Source organism: Triticum aestivum, chromosome 7D (genome assembly GCF_018294505.1).
Source record: "Triticum aestivum cultivar Chinese Spring chromosome 7D, IWGSC CS RefSeq v2.1, whole genome shotgun sequence".
NCBI lineage: Eukaryota > Viridiplantae > Streptophyta > Magnoliopsida > Poales > Poaceae > Triticum > Triticum aestivum.
Window position 1 is genome coordinate 531,177,131 of NC_057814.1, and position 15,321 is coordinate 531,192,451.

Consider the following 15,321-nt stretch of genomic DNA (forward strand, 5'->3'; position numbering starts at 1 on the left):
TGGTCGCACATATCCATATATTGAGAATGCACAAATTTCTTGTGGCACAAAAAGTCGTACAATTTGAAATATGTGTTAATATCCTATTTTTTCGAAAAGGGGGTCTCCCCGGCCTCTGCATCAGAGTGATGCATACGGCCAACTTATTAACCAAATAAAAAGGTTCCAACAAGGTTCCAAAATCTCGAACTGTAAAAACTAAAAAGAAAGCTCACACAGAGCCATAATGGGCTAGAAACACAAACTAGTCAAGATAAGACGCCACAACCGGCTGGCTAAAGATAGATAGGTAAACTAATTGCCTATCCTATTACATGACCGCCATCCAAACCGGTTGAAGATATCCCGAGCTACCATCTCCCAGCGGATAGATCCAGTAACCAAATGCTCCCTGGCCTCCATCGGAGTGAGTAGCGACCACGAACGGATCACGGCCGTGGCTCGAAAAATAACCTGCAAAAAGTGAATACGTGATGTTCTGTTAAAAACCAAATCATTTCTGCATGTCCAGATAGTCCACAGCAAAGCGCAAACTCCAACACGAATATATCTCGCTAAGTCAGGCTCAATTCCATTAAGCCATGTCCCAAATAACGTGGTGACAGAATTCGGTGGAGTAATATTAAAAGCAATGTGAACCGTCCGCCAAAGGACTCTGGCCAACGGGCAATCAAGAAAGAGATGTTTGATCGTCTCATCCCGATCACAGAAACTACACCCAGTAGGTCCTGTCCAATTACGCTTTATCAAGTTGTCCTTGGTTAAAATAACTTGTTTATGGACCAACCACATAAACACTTTTATTTTCAAAGGAACTTTGACAGCCCAAACATGCTTGGAGGTAGGAATGGAGTTCGAATTAATAACATCAATATACATTGATTTAACTGTGAATACTCCAGACCTAGTCAGTTTCCAGCGTAATTCATCGGGTTGTTGAGAAAGTTGTACCTCCATCAGTCTCCGAACTAGAAGGAGCCATTCTTCCCAACGATTGCCCGCTAACGACCGTCTGAACTAAATATTAAGGGGGATAGATTGAAATACCGTTGCAACGAACACCTCACGTCGTTGAACAATGCGATATAAAGACGGATATTGAATGGCCAAGGGTGTCTCGCCGAGCCAAGTATCCTCCCAGAAGCGTGTACTAGCGCCGTTGCCAATAACAATCTTTGTCCTATTAAACAAGGATTGTTTGACTTTCATCAGTCCTTTCCAGAAAGGCGAGTCAGTCGGCCTGACTATGACCTGGGACAAGGATTTTGTCTGTAGGTACTTGCTGCGAAGGATTTGCGCCCACATGGCATCAGTCTCAGATGAGAGCTTCCACAGCCACTTACTAAGAAGGCATCTGTTCTTAATTTTAAGATTTTCAATACCAAGACCCCCTTGGTCTTTCGGTCTACAGATGATATCCCATTTTGCAAGTCGGTACTTTCTTTTTAGTTCATCACCCTGCCAAAAGAAACGCGGTCGATAAAAGTCCAGTCTTTTCCTAACACCAACTGGGACTTGAAAGAACGATAAGAGAAACATAGGCATGCTCGTGAGCACCGAATTTATCAGAATTAATCGGCCTCCGTATGACATGAGCTTACCCTTCCAGCAACTCAATTTCTTTTCAAACCGGTCTTCGATGCACTTCCATTCTCTGTTAGTCAGCTTTCGATGGTGGATTGGAATACCTAGGTAAGAGAAAGGTAAATCCCCCAACTCGCACCCAAACAATTGCCTATAAGCCTCTTGTTCGTCTTTGGCTCTACCAAAGCAGAACAACTCGCTCTTATGAAATTTAATCTTTAACCCTGTCAATTGTTCGAAAAGGCATAACACCAGCTTCATATTTCTCGCCTTGGCCAAGTCATGCTCCATAAAGATGATTGTATCATCAGTGTACTGAAGGATGGATACACCTCCATCAACAAGATGAGGTACGAAGCCACCTACTTGACCATTCTCCTTAGCCCTTCCTATCAAAATTGCTAACATATCAACCACAATGTTAAACAGGATAGGGGACATCGGATCTCCTTGTCTTAGGCCTTTATGTGCCTGGAAGTAATGACCAATATCGTCATTCACTTTAATTCCCACACTCCCTTTTTGCGTAAATGATTCAACCTGGCGGCGCCAGGCTTCATCAAAACCTTTCATACGCAATGCCTGTTGGAGGAATGGCCATTTGACCTTATCGTACGCTTTCTCGAAATCCACCTTAAAAATTACTCCATCTAATTTTTTGAAATGGATTTCATGGAGCTTTTCATGAAGGACGACCACCCCTTCAAGGATGTTTCTGTCTGGCATGAAAGCAGTTTGGGATTGTTGCACCACAGAATGCGCAATCTGTGTGAGCCTATTAGTCCCGACCTTGGTAAAGATTTTGAAACTAACATTGAGAAGGCAGATCGGCCTGAACTGCTCAATTCTCACAGCATCCGTTTTCTTAGGAAGCAGTGTGATAGTTCCAAAATTCAAGTGAAATAATTGAAGCTGTCCAGAGAACAGATCATGAAACATAGGTAGCAAATCCCCCTTAATAAAATGCCAGCACTTTTTGTAGCAAATCCCCCTTAATAAAATGTGTTAATATCCTATAAGCAGTCAGGAAGTATGCATACATAATACCGAGATTGCAAGCAAATTCATGTCTTTATCATCGGGTTCCCTCCATGGCCGCAAGGTCTACTTAAATGAGTGTTCCTAAAAATCTCAAAAGACATCGACTTCTCATAGCCATTTTACCATGGACTGTTATGCTAATAGAAGAGCATTCCAGTACAGTACAACACTATATCTATTATTCCAAATCAGTAATTAAGTGCAAAAAATTCAGAGGATAAGATAACCTTTTGGTTTGAAAAAAGTAAACGGGAGAAGGTAACTGGTAAAATGCATAACGCTTGCACAACCACATTAAGAGTAATGTTATCATTTGGCATACCAGTTATGGTCCTTTAAGAATGGACAACTCAGAGTTGATAACTTCCATGACTTAACAACATATACTACCTTGCTAACAAAATATGCACCATGTTATGAGAGGTTGTCTTTCTGTTGATAGACCCGTCTTGTCTTGTCACTGCTGCGTTCAAAGGGATGTTGAGAACATACCAGTTACTCTAAAAATAAGCTCAGATAGATGAATGCATACAATCTCTTTGTCCAAATATATAGCACCACAATCACCTATCAGGACAAAGAAATATGAGATGCATCATAGTAGTTCATAAGAATAGACTTGCAAATAGACATCATGCACTATAGAAATCATGCTCAAATGGGAAAACGCTACCAATGTGCACATAAAAATGTGGGCTCATCTCCACACAGAAATTAAATGTTCTACATTGTATTTAGTGCAAAGAAATTATTCATAAAATTTAAATTTGTGTGAAAAATGAGTCACGGTTTAACATAGAGTTTATTTCTTCGATAAATAAAGCATGCTAATTTTTTTATCCTGGTAGAAAAGAAGTTCATATCAGTCCTATGTACCAAGAATTTATCTAACTGTCACTTGATCTCTTCGGTCGCTTGGCCATTGGAGTTGCCACTCTATACGACGACCAGGAGGTCTGGTGGCGGCAGACCTAGAGCAGGGGCAGCCGCTGCAGGTCGTTGAAGTCAGCGGGGAGCTCCAGCGAGGGAAAGGGGATGTGGTGTGTGGGAAAAGAGATGTGAGAGGAACCGGTGGAGATGTGTAGGCCACGGCCGGAGGCGGATGTGGGCGATGGTTGGCGGCGGATGCAGGGCGGTGAACAGCCTGCTGCCCTTTCTCTCTTGATAGGGAAAGAAGCTAACTTGCAATTTCAAGTTAATTGATAGGGAAAGAGGCTAACTTGCAATTCAGGCATATCAGCTACCCGCTGGCTATCTTCTGCATTGATTCCCATGGTAACAACCATAGAATATTACGATTGTCAAGCAGTGCTACGACTTAATCAAATGCATATAAATCAAACCATGTGTGTGCTTGGAGTAGAAGTTAATATTTGAGATTGCGACAAACATAAATATGTTGAATCTTGACCAGCTCACCACGAAGCTTATAATCATCTTAAGTTCTTAACCCAAGTGGTGGTCATCAGTTGGCATCACAAGTAAACATGCAAAGATGCCATATGCAGGTTAACATTACAATTACATTGACATTTATTTCCTTTTACCAGTCAGCTCAACTACCCAAGTTAGTCAAGTACTTGGCTCAACCAGATGATGTTAATTATGAACACTAGCTCCACATCTCACGGCATTCCATCTGAATCATAAAGCATGGCAAGATTATGCCTAGAATTGACTCAAGAACTGCCAAATGCTACCAAACACAAGATTATTGTTTAGGACTAATTTAAGAACAACAAAGCTTGTGTTGTTCAGTTTGGAGACCATCCAGAAGTATTGGGGAAGAAGGGGGAGCAGACATCGGTGACAGAAAATATCCTGTGGAGCTTAGGCTCATGGACACCCCCTTATCTAGCAATCCAATTCTGCATCGCGATTCGTGCAAGAACTTTTCTCTTTTTTGTTTCTCCCATATAGTTTAACATATGAACTTCAAACTTTTCAGCACAACAAAACATTCTTACTAGAATGTGCGAAAAAACTTTCAGATTTTTTCGCGCATCATAAGTACTAAAAATAAGAATTTTTTTTTTCAATTAAAAAAATCTCATTTTCTATATTTTTCTTGGACAAAAAAATCTGAAAGTTTTATCCCACTTTGTTCTAAGAATGTTTTGTTGTCCTGGAAAGTTTCAAGTTCATTTGTTGTTTTGTTTTGAAGAAACAAAAAAGAGAAAGTTTTCATGTAGTTAGTTGTGTAGCACGAATCTCAAAGCAATATTAGATGGTGAAGATAGGAGGTGTCCAGGAGCCCGTGCTCTAAAAATCCGCGTCCGCGTCGGTGACGAACTCGATGCCAGACAGTGGACTGGAGTTGAGGGAGAGGAGGTTGGATCGTGGCCGCTTGTAGGAGTGAGTCGCCGTTGCAGTCAAGGTCACGGCCGCCGGCGCCTCACCCCGTCACGAATGCCCGCACCTCAACCCATCGCCGTCGCCTCACCTTGTCACGGACACCGGCGCCAGTGTCTGCCCCGTCCCTTGTGGTTATTGCGGCAAAGCACTCTACGTCGCCTAGATCTCGAGAGAGAGGAGAGGATTACGGGTGGTGGGGGGAAACGACGGACCGAGGAGTGTATCAAATAACACGGCTGATTACAGGTGTAACTCAAAAACGACCAACCAAACGACTACCCCTAGCCGGATCTTTATTTTAAGGGTGTATGTTTTACCGGTGTATTTTGGAATACAATAATCCAAGCGGGGCCTTAGGACTTGGTCAAGAATTTTCACCATTTGGTTGATTGGTACCCAGAACTGGCATTCTGGGTAAATAGAAAATGATTTACAGAAATGATGTCCAGTTATGCAGTCTTGAAATAGTGTCAATATTAAACTTTCTGACAAAAACATTTGACTTCAGGCTCTATTACCAAAATATTGCAGTAACCAGGACATGACCTCATGATTCCCTCACATTTTACATACAACAATTTCAACAAGGAAAACTAAAAGACCAGCCTACTCCCAACATTTGCTTAATATTCTTCCTCCACTCTAGGATGCCACATGATTCTCTAACAAATATTTCTTGCCTTGATTACACTAACAGGTCCAAAAAATTTAACATAAACAAAAAGAAAGCAAGAACACTAAAATCCGAATTCCACTTTCCGTCCAGATAAATTGGGTAAGTACAAGAATAGTCATACGGCCATACCTCCCAATAATCATAAGTGTGAAAGATTCATGACATACCTTGTTCCGGAGCTGACTACAGAGCGATTTCACCTTTTTAGGCCAGGCTCTCCCCCTTGAAATTTTGGTAGTTCTCCTGCTCCATAAAATTAGCATCAAGATCACACATTTCGGATAGCAAGGTGAAAGGACTAACAAGTTGAAAAATTGAGGTATACAAGTGTGAAAGATTCAGGGCATACCTTGTTCTAGAGATGACTACAGAGCGATTTTCCCTTTTAGGCTAGGGTCTCACATTGACTTTTTGTAGTTCTCCTTCTCCATGAAATTAGCATCAAGATCACACATTTCAGATAGCAAGGTGAAAGGACTAACAGGTTGAAAAATTGAGGTATATAAATCCTCGGGCAGTACGGCCGCCCTTGGCAGATATTTACATGAATTAAGTTTTGAGGCTTCAGAGCCACTTTCAGCCTTTTAGATGGCTAAAAGCTCAAACTTCAATCATTCTCCAGAGTAAGATATCAATGGTTTTATATAAAAGTGACCAAGGATGCAGATAATGTATGTCCAGATAAGTAGTTCCGAGCAGATATTCAGCTTAAAATCTCGTATGACACCATTCATTTACACTGAAAAGAAAACCGATACATCTTGGCTTCCAAGATTTCTTGTCAAATATCACAGCAACCACTGCCAAGAAATCATCCTCACATCTCCCCAGATTTTACACTTGCAACAAAATATGCTATCACACTAAATAGAAGAATCAATTAGCACAAGAACTACTTATCAAAACAAGATTTCACCATCCACCATCCAAGAACAATTAAACAGAAGCGTCAAAAAAGAACAATTAAGCGGCATTGCTGGCCAGCACAAAAACATGGAAATAGCCGAGCCCTCCTTATTTTCAAGTTCAGCCTGAGCATCGTTCCAGTGCCATCAACTACAGTGAATGAAGAAATCGAGTGAGCAAACAAATAATCCAGAAGGCAAGTGTAAATAAAAGGATTAATGTTTATATGAAGCAATGTGGCTCGTAAATCAACAAATTCTGAACTCGTAAATGTCGGTGCTCCGCGGCTGGGATTTACTCAATTGGAACTGGGGCGTTGCCGCTTCGGGGCCCTTCGTCCCGCCGCGGGAAGCCTTACTCCCACTCACCGGCGTGTCGGTGGCGAGCAGCACCAGTACTCCCCGGAGAAGCCGGCGGCGGGGAGCGCGGAGTGCACCTCGGCCCACCGAATCGCCTGCGCCCCCCACGACGGCGCCCCGCTGAGAGCGCCTCGAGCTCATACCTCGTATACCTCATCGTCCTAGTGGCACAGCACCTCCAATGGCGGCAACAACAGAAAACGAAGGGTTTGAGTTTTTTACATGGTGGTTCCTACTGGAGAAATTAAGGATGTGCATCGAAGGCCACGCAGAGGAATGGAGGCAGCGGATGCTGCGTCCCCGACGCGCACACGATGGCTTCGGCGGCATCTGCGTCCCCGGCGTCCGGAGAAATGGGGACAGCGAGTTCGAGCCGGCGCATCAACGGTTTCGCGCGCGGCTCGGCGATGTGGAGGTGGGGCGGCGCACGCGCGGGGCTGAGGAGGTCGCGCGGGGATGAGCGAGCGGTCTCGGCGGTGGGGCGGCGCTCGCAAGGGGTTGCGGCGGTGGCCGCCGGGAGCGGCTTCGTGTGTGAGCACGGAGCAGGTTCGTGTTGGGGGTGGGGTTTGTGTTTTTTTTTTTTTTACACTTTCGGGGACCGGGGTGGGTGTTTTGACTTTTGAGTTTTGACTGGATTTGGTTTTCCACCGCTTGGTATGTTTTGCGTTAATTATTGGATGGGTTAATCGGTGAATTAGAATTGGGCCAACATCGATCCTTCTGAATTTAGAATCTTGCATTGGAGCAGAACATTTGGATACAAGCTAGAGAGCGACGCACGCTTTATAGCGTTGTTCTTTCGTGATGAGTTGAGTCCCTATGGTCTATTACGATTGCATTTGATTTCTGAATTATTTGTTGGCTCCCTCATCAATGATAAAATAACGAACCGAACTGAATTAACCGACTTTCTTGGTTTATTCAGTTTATAGTGTTCGTTGATGTTTCCATCGCAATTGTTTGTTGTTCAGATTCATCGAGGGGCAAGGAGGCTCTCTCGCCCAGGGCAGCGAGGGCGCACATGAAGAAAGTCATGGGTAAACTCGATCTCACCAAAGAGGAGGCGACACCATTAGTGCTTGATGATGGATCAAAGCAGGTATGGGTTCTCGCAGGCAAGGACTTGTACTGGAATTTGTTGCATACACCGACGATTGCCAATGCTTTGCGACTGGCATGGGAAACCCGAGGTCCGGTGTTCTATTCGGTGGACAAGAATGTGTTTGTGGCAGAGTTCGAGACTTGGCGTGATTGCGATGGTGTGTGGGAGGGACCTCCATGGCATGTTAGTGCATGCGGTCGTCAAAGCTACAGTTTGAGAAGCTTCAAGGGCTAGGATTCCGAACCTACCCTTAAATTTGAGGAATGATGCATGGGGTAAAGCGGTGGCTAAACAACTGTATGAGAATGCATCTTCGGTTCATTTTGATCCAGTTGGTGGTTTTCTGAGGGCAAGGGTAATCATTGATGTGCGGAAGCCCTTGCATAGGTGGATCCTAATTGACTCCACAGCGAGAGGTAGTAGATACTGGTATGATATACAGTAAGAACATGTGTGAAACTTCTGTTTCTCTTGCGGTCAATTGGGACATTCTAATCTTCATTGTCGGACGCATGGTACTCGTGATGAGAACAGTGATCTACCTTCTAAAACTAGCTTGAGAGCATTGGATGGGAAGAAGTCGGCTTCGAGTGAGAGTTCGTCCAAAGAGCAACAGTCCAGCCAAAACTGTAATAAGGATGCTCTTGCGACGAACGCAAGAAAAGATCCCAACCCCGAGGTTGTCTCGCCATTCAAGAAGAATAATCAGAAGAACAAGTGGAGGAGGGCTCAGAGGCAGAAATACAGAAGGATTGCACTGCCACCGCCAGGAACTTTGGCGCAAACACAAGGAAAGGAACCAACAAATGCTAGGTGGTAAATCACGTGCTAGACATACCTCTTCAAATGTGTTGGGAGGGCACAATGATTGCATGGCTTGAACCATATCTTTTGCTTTGCTTCTAGATGGCTCCCCGACACCTTGCCCTTTTCTTTTTCTTGGTTATGTGCTACTACTTTGAAGGTCCTTGCCGACCGAACTTTGTTCGGCTACATGTTCTTGCTCGTGAAGTTCTTGGGCACGGAATTCATTGGGCAGGAAATAGGTGTCCTTAACTTCAGAAAAAGCAAACATGGTTGTTTTGCTATACTTCTCATGCCCTTTCTCAACAATGCTTGCCTCTTTGGATTTTATGGATTCGGGGACGTATAGTATTTAATTCGATTTGCCCATCCAAAGTACTTTCACCCTTCCAATCATCGTTCTTTTCATTAAATCTATCAATTCCCTATTCTTGTCTAAATTCAACCAACATTGTAGCTAGGCTATCTTGAAGCCTTTTTCACCCGATTTCAGCCTACTCTTCATCGGGTTGCCCTCAATGATTTTAGACTCTTTCGGCAATGAAAAGTTAACGAAATAATGTAATTGTGTAGGGGCAATATTATATGCTACAATACCAGATGAAGGCACATGTGATGCAATAGAATTTTCACTTATTCGGCTATGAGCGTGAAGGAGCGAAGCCGAATTATGATCATCTAGAGTTGTGTATGGTGCCGAGAAATTAATAGCATGTGGCGTAGCATATGATGGTTGAGGGTAATTGGTCGAATAACTAGTAGTAGCATGGTCAATTCCCCCATCCACTGGCATGTTTGGATTAACATATTGCAAGTTAGTTGCCAATGACATGGGGTGTTTCAAATTGATTAACCAAACTCATCATGTTGTTCATCAGCATATGGGTTTGTGGGGCTGCCGATGCATGAGGGTTGGGATACATATGTTGCATGTGCTAAAATTGTAAGTTAAAGCATGAAGATTATTTTGCAACGGTTGTTGCACGTAATTAGATGCATTGATAAAACTAGGGCTAGCTGATACGTTATAAAACCCAAATTAAATGCTTTCACATTTGTTCACATGAGTACTTTTGCAATCTTTTTTTGTTTTCCTGTTCACATGTTACTTTTCCTAATATGGATTAGGGGGTAAACTATTTCCAAATATGGACGGCCACTCAGGACGTCTAGCGAGTCAACGGCCACTCGCTAAACTCGTCCTAAGACCAGAGATAACACTTAATCAGATTGATGTTACTTAGAACTGGCATTGGATAGTTTTTCTTTTCTTTATTTCCCCCTTTTCCTTTACTCTTTGTTGTAAATATTACTGTTTTTATTAATGAAACAATTGTTCTACGGTTTGCGGCTCAAAAGAAGTCACTAAGAGGGGATACAAAACTGGATGCAATGAAGTAGTCCATCCTTACAAAATCTCGGTCCGACTTTCCATATGTGAAGGAGAACAAAGCTGAATTACTCCCACCAGGTGATTTTCATAATTGGACTAAAGCACACTTCAACAATCAATAGATCATATGTACAAAGAGAGTGTAACTAAATCACTCCACCAGATGATACATAGTCAGACTGGAGCAGATTTTAACATAGTACTGAATACACTGACTAGGTTGTGTTACTGCAAAAATCTGTTTTGGCTCTAGAGTCCAAATGCACTTGAAATCTGTCTAGAACTAACATTCAGATATTCCAAAAAAACTCAATTCTAAATCATATTCAAAGGTCAAACCAAAAAGCTTTATACAAGTTTCTAAAATTTCACAGCATAATATCTATATAGGCCAGGCTGCACACATGCAACACAATCATCAGCCATTCTTTCGAACAAATCCAACCACATCATACTTCCAAAAGTTCAATCCATTATGGTTATCTGCCGAAGTTCACCTGAATGGAGCTTGGCTATTCACTACTGAACATTACTGGAACTACTATATATTGAGTCCCGGGGTGCCCTCAGAATGATCATTTCACAAATTAATCTAACCAAAATTTACTGCCATACCAACCATCAATTTAGCCCAGTATCTCAACCTGAGCACAAGCAATACCTACATGAATTGTTGGTGTGCCTCTTTGTCCAGCCAGGAGCCTGCGTGTCCATATTCCTGTTGATTGCACCGACGTTGCATCGTCACTGACTGCACGCTGTGAATCAGGCCAAGTTGGTCCGCACCCACTCACCACAACAAGCTCTGCATTCTTCGCTTCGTTTTCACTGCCGACCGCGAGTGCGTAGATCTCTGCTGCCCCACTAGCTGGGTCTCCAAGAAACGGTCCATTGGCCAGCGGCCGGACAGTGCTGCCTCCCTCATCTCATCCGCCAACCGTGTCGCCGCCCCTCCACCGTCTTCCTCATCCGAGAAGATTGGCAGCCTGAAGCAAAACAGACCCGACTTCAGCAAACATTGTAAAACATTCAAGAATGATAATATAACAGCATGGAACAAGCAAAAAATATAGATATGTTGGAGATGTATCAAGGACCTGCACTCCTCCCCGGATACGGCACACGAGTCGCCACAACTCCAACGGTCGTAGACAATGTCAGGAAGCTCTGGCGGTGGACATGCCCACCAACTATTCAGAATATTCCTCAACAAAATCCGTAGTTTTTTTGCCCCACATGCATTACCGAACATATTTTAGGATGTGTTTTATTGTGATGCATGTTTAGGACTCATTCATGATGAATATGATAAACGACGGTCAAGATCCTCCAAATTATGACATGGGTGATAACAAATCACCTTCGTTTGATGTTGGGCAATCATCGGGCACTCAAAAAATTATGAAGGCAAGAGGAATACATACTCAACATATGAAGATGTGTTGTTGCGTAAAGCTTGGTTGGCCACTGGATCCTGTATATGGAGCCAAGCAACCGGGCTCGAAGTATTGGAAAAAATGCATGCATGATGTGATGAACAGAAACACTACATTGAGTTGCATCCAATCCACACCACTTGAAATGAGGGCTCTTTCCAACATAGACGGGCCGCCATTCAAGAGTCCGTCAGTAAGTTTTATGGTTTCTATGTGCAAAGGGTGGACAGGCTTCAAAGTGGTATTGGAGTCAATACCATATAAGTGTTGTTTGCTTCACATTGATCATCGTCCTTCTTGATTGCTTTGTTTCTTGTGTTATGTTGACGTGTGATTCTTGCTTGCTAAATGGGATCGGATGCCACCTTGTACCATCAAATTGAGAAGAAGTCATTCACTCTGCCGGTATATGCCATTGTTGGGTGGAGCCGTATGGGAAACTAAAGTGGTCAACGCTCTTTGAAGATCTCAAGAACCCCGTTAAGAAAAAGAACAACAACAACGATGGAACAAGATCTCACCAATCCATTGGATTGGATGGCGATGATGACCAAGGTGGAGAGATGAACAGACTTGGGACTGAGCCAGAAAAGAATAGGCACTTGAAGGGGAATAAGTGGAAGAAGGATAGGGCCACACGTGACGGCGCGGTAAGCAAAACTTCCGTGACATGAACGAATATCTTTTACAACAACGGGGGAGAATTGAAGAAAATGGAGAAGAAAATGGAGGGGAAGGAGGAGTATAAGCTCTTTTTTAATGTGCAAAGGAAGAGGACGGAGTTCGATCGGGAGAGGATGCGGGAGACAATGATCATTGAGAAAGAGAGGATAGACATGAAGAAGACGAACAAATGGTCAAAAATTGGAGAGAAGGCAAACACATACATGATGGTTGAGCTGGAGAACGAGAAGGCGAGCCTAGCGAGGATCACGGAGGAGTCGAGAATCGTGTTTCCTGACACTAGACTTATGGATGACGATTGCAAGAAATGGTTCATCAACAAAAAGGAGATCAACGCGCACATCAATGGTGATTGATTCAGTCATGTATCACCAATGTACAAGTTGCTGAATTTTATTTGTCATCCATTATTTTGGTTTGTGTTAATTTGTTCAATTAATTGTGTACTATATATGATCAAATAATCTACATGCATGCCTTCGTGCGAATTTGAAGTTTTGATTATAACAAGTGTGGATACCTATACGCGGATAAATGGGGTGGTCGGCTGCTATCCGTGGACTCCGCACACATATAGGGTCACGGTAAGATTGCATTATTTTTTAATTGCATGAACGAGTGAATGGGGTGAGTACCTATACGTTCTGCAAAACAGTAAATTGCGCGGTACTCCGCTCGGTACCGACAGATCCCCCGTCGTCTCTTCAGTGTTCAAGATTGGTGCATCAGATTGTTGTATAGCCTGTGAATCATTTCTCAAATTAAATACACAGCAATACACTCTGTTCATTCTCTAATTATGCACATATACGGTACGTGGGTCTCATCCTTTTCACCAGCTAGGCCCCACAATTGCACTTTACATGCATGCATGAATAGAATATGGCAGAATCACACTCTCTTTTTTCTCACACAATAAAATGCACCACTTATATTTCTGCCCACGCAGCTAAAAAATTCTATTTTCCGCACGGGGCAATAAATAGTCAGAGTTCGCACAGGACAACTAATAATGGGCTGGCCTGTTTATCTTTATTTCTGTGTTTTACTTCTATTTTTATTCTCCTTTTCCTATCTCTTTTTTCCCTTCCATGTTTATTTTTCTTTTAGAATTTACTTCATAAACTAAAAATTCTCAAAAAAATGTTCAGAACTAAAAAACAAATTTTGGAAAATGTTCAGAATTCCAAAATTTTGTTGCTAGTTTGAAAAATATTCGGAACTTGCAAAAAGTTTCCCATTTTTGCAAAAAACATTATTTTAAAAAATTATTCAATATTTCTAAAAAGAAAATTGCATTTTTTAAAATGCCCCAAATTTGAAAAATATTCTTGTTTAAGTGAAATTTTCAAAATAAAAAAAATATTCGTGTATAAAAGATACACATTTTCTAAATATATTATGAATTTTCAACACATATTCCCGTTTTAAACAGTGTTCACAATTTCAAATAATGTTCATGTTTTTAATAAAAAAAGTTGATGTTTTCAGAAAATGTTCGTGAATTTTAAAAGATGTTCGCTTTCACATTTCTTTCGCGTTTTTCAAAAGTGTACATAATTTTCAAATAAATGTTCAGGATTTAAAAATTTGTTCATGATTCCTAGAATATTCAGAAAGTTCATACCTTAAAATCGCCTCGATTGAAAGGATTGAAAGGAAAAGTAGATTGAATAACTCATGGGCCTTCTCTCGCATACGATGACGGAACAAAACTCTTAAATGCCCTTGATCAATGAATGAAAAAATAGCGGATTGATTTCTTCACGCGCGGCGAAACCGAGAAGTTAAATGTTCTTTTTTCGTGCGCACACAGGTTTTGCTTGCACATATAATTCTAACTGATTTAAATGCATACTATTTTATCTCTTATTGCAACGCACGGACATATGTGCTAGTATAAGAAATATACAAGATGGTGGGCCATAGACTAGCACGAATCTTTAAACAAATGGTGCCAAATGTACCGGTGGGTATCACTACCGTGCAAAATGACTTTGTGATACGTTGTGTCTGTTAGGGAACGTAGTAATTTCAAAAAAATTCCTACGCACACACAGGATCATGATGATGCATAACAACGAGAGGGGAGAGTGTTGTCCACGTACCCTCGTAGACCGAAAGTGGAAGCGTTAGCACAACGCGGTTGATGTAGTCGTACGTCTTCATGATCCGAACGATCCAAGTACCGAACGTACGGCACCCCCGAGTTCAGCACACGTTCAGCTCGATGACGTCCCGCGAACTCCGATCCAGCAAAGCTTCACGAGAGAGTTTCGTCAGCACGACGGCGTGATGACGGTGATGATGTTGCACTACAAGGATTCGGGTCTATTGCAACAAAATTGTTCGTCGCAATACATGTCCATTTGTGGTGACAAGTACCTATTGCCACGAAACAGCATTCGTTGGCAGGCGTTGCGACTGGACACATGGTAATAGGTTATTTCCACAAAAAAGCAACTGTGGCAATAAAGTGTGCTATTGCAACAACCATGTGGGAAGTCGCCACATGTTTTCCCGTGGCAACACTCAGCTGATGCCACGATTTGCTTTATGGAGATAGCTTTAATGCAACATGTAACAAATCATGGCGACTGATTGCTCGTAGCGATAAACATTTATGGCAACAACCTATGCCAACGACGCTCGTTTCGTGATGCATACTGTTCCATGGCAATAGTCAATTATGGCAATAAACTATGGCAACAATCCTTATTTTCGCGGCATTAGGCATTTTGCGACGAACCGCTACACTTGTGGCATTAAGTTATGGCAACAAATTTACAGTCGTCGTAACAAGAAATTGCAACATACTAGTTTTGGCGGTGATAAATAGGTATCACAACAAGTGAAATGTTTGTAGCGAGAAACTATTGCGACAATTTAAATTTTCGTGGTACTAACATGTGGCAACCAAAAGTGGGTTGTGGCAATAGCCTATTGCAACCTAAAAAAAATATAGGCATTCAATTACAATA

General features: G+C 42.3%; 1 long non-coding RNA gene across 2 annotated transcripts; it reads right to left on the reverse strand.

The window, feature by feature from the left end:
* Positions 1-2,587: 2,587 nt before the first annotated feature.
* On the reverse strand, positions 2,588-7,500 carry LOC123170200 (uncharacterized). 2 transcript variants are annotated; one of them, XR_006485074.1, is made up of 4 exons: positions 6,827-7,500; positions 6,006-6,712; positions 5,824-5,899; positions 2,588-3,192 (listed from the first exon to the last, which is right to left on the reverse strand). It is a non-coding gene; the product is annotated as an uncharacterized lncRNA (long non-coding RNA). The 2 variants fall into 2 exon arrangements; XR_006485073.1 differs by having other exon boundaries at positions 2,588-5,899.
* Between the last annotated feature and the right edge of the window lie 7,821 nt (positions 7,501-15,321).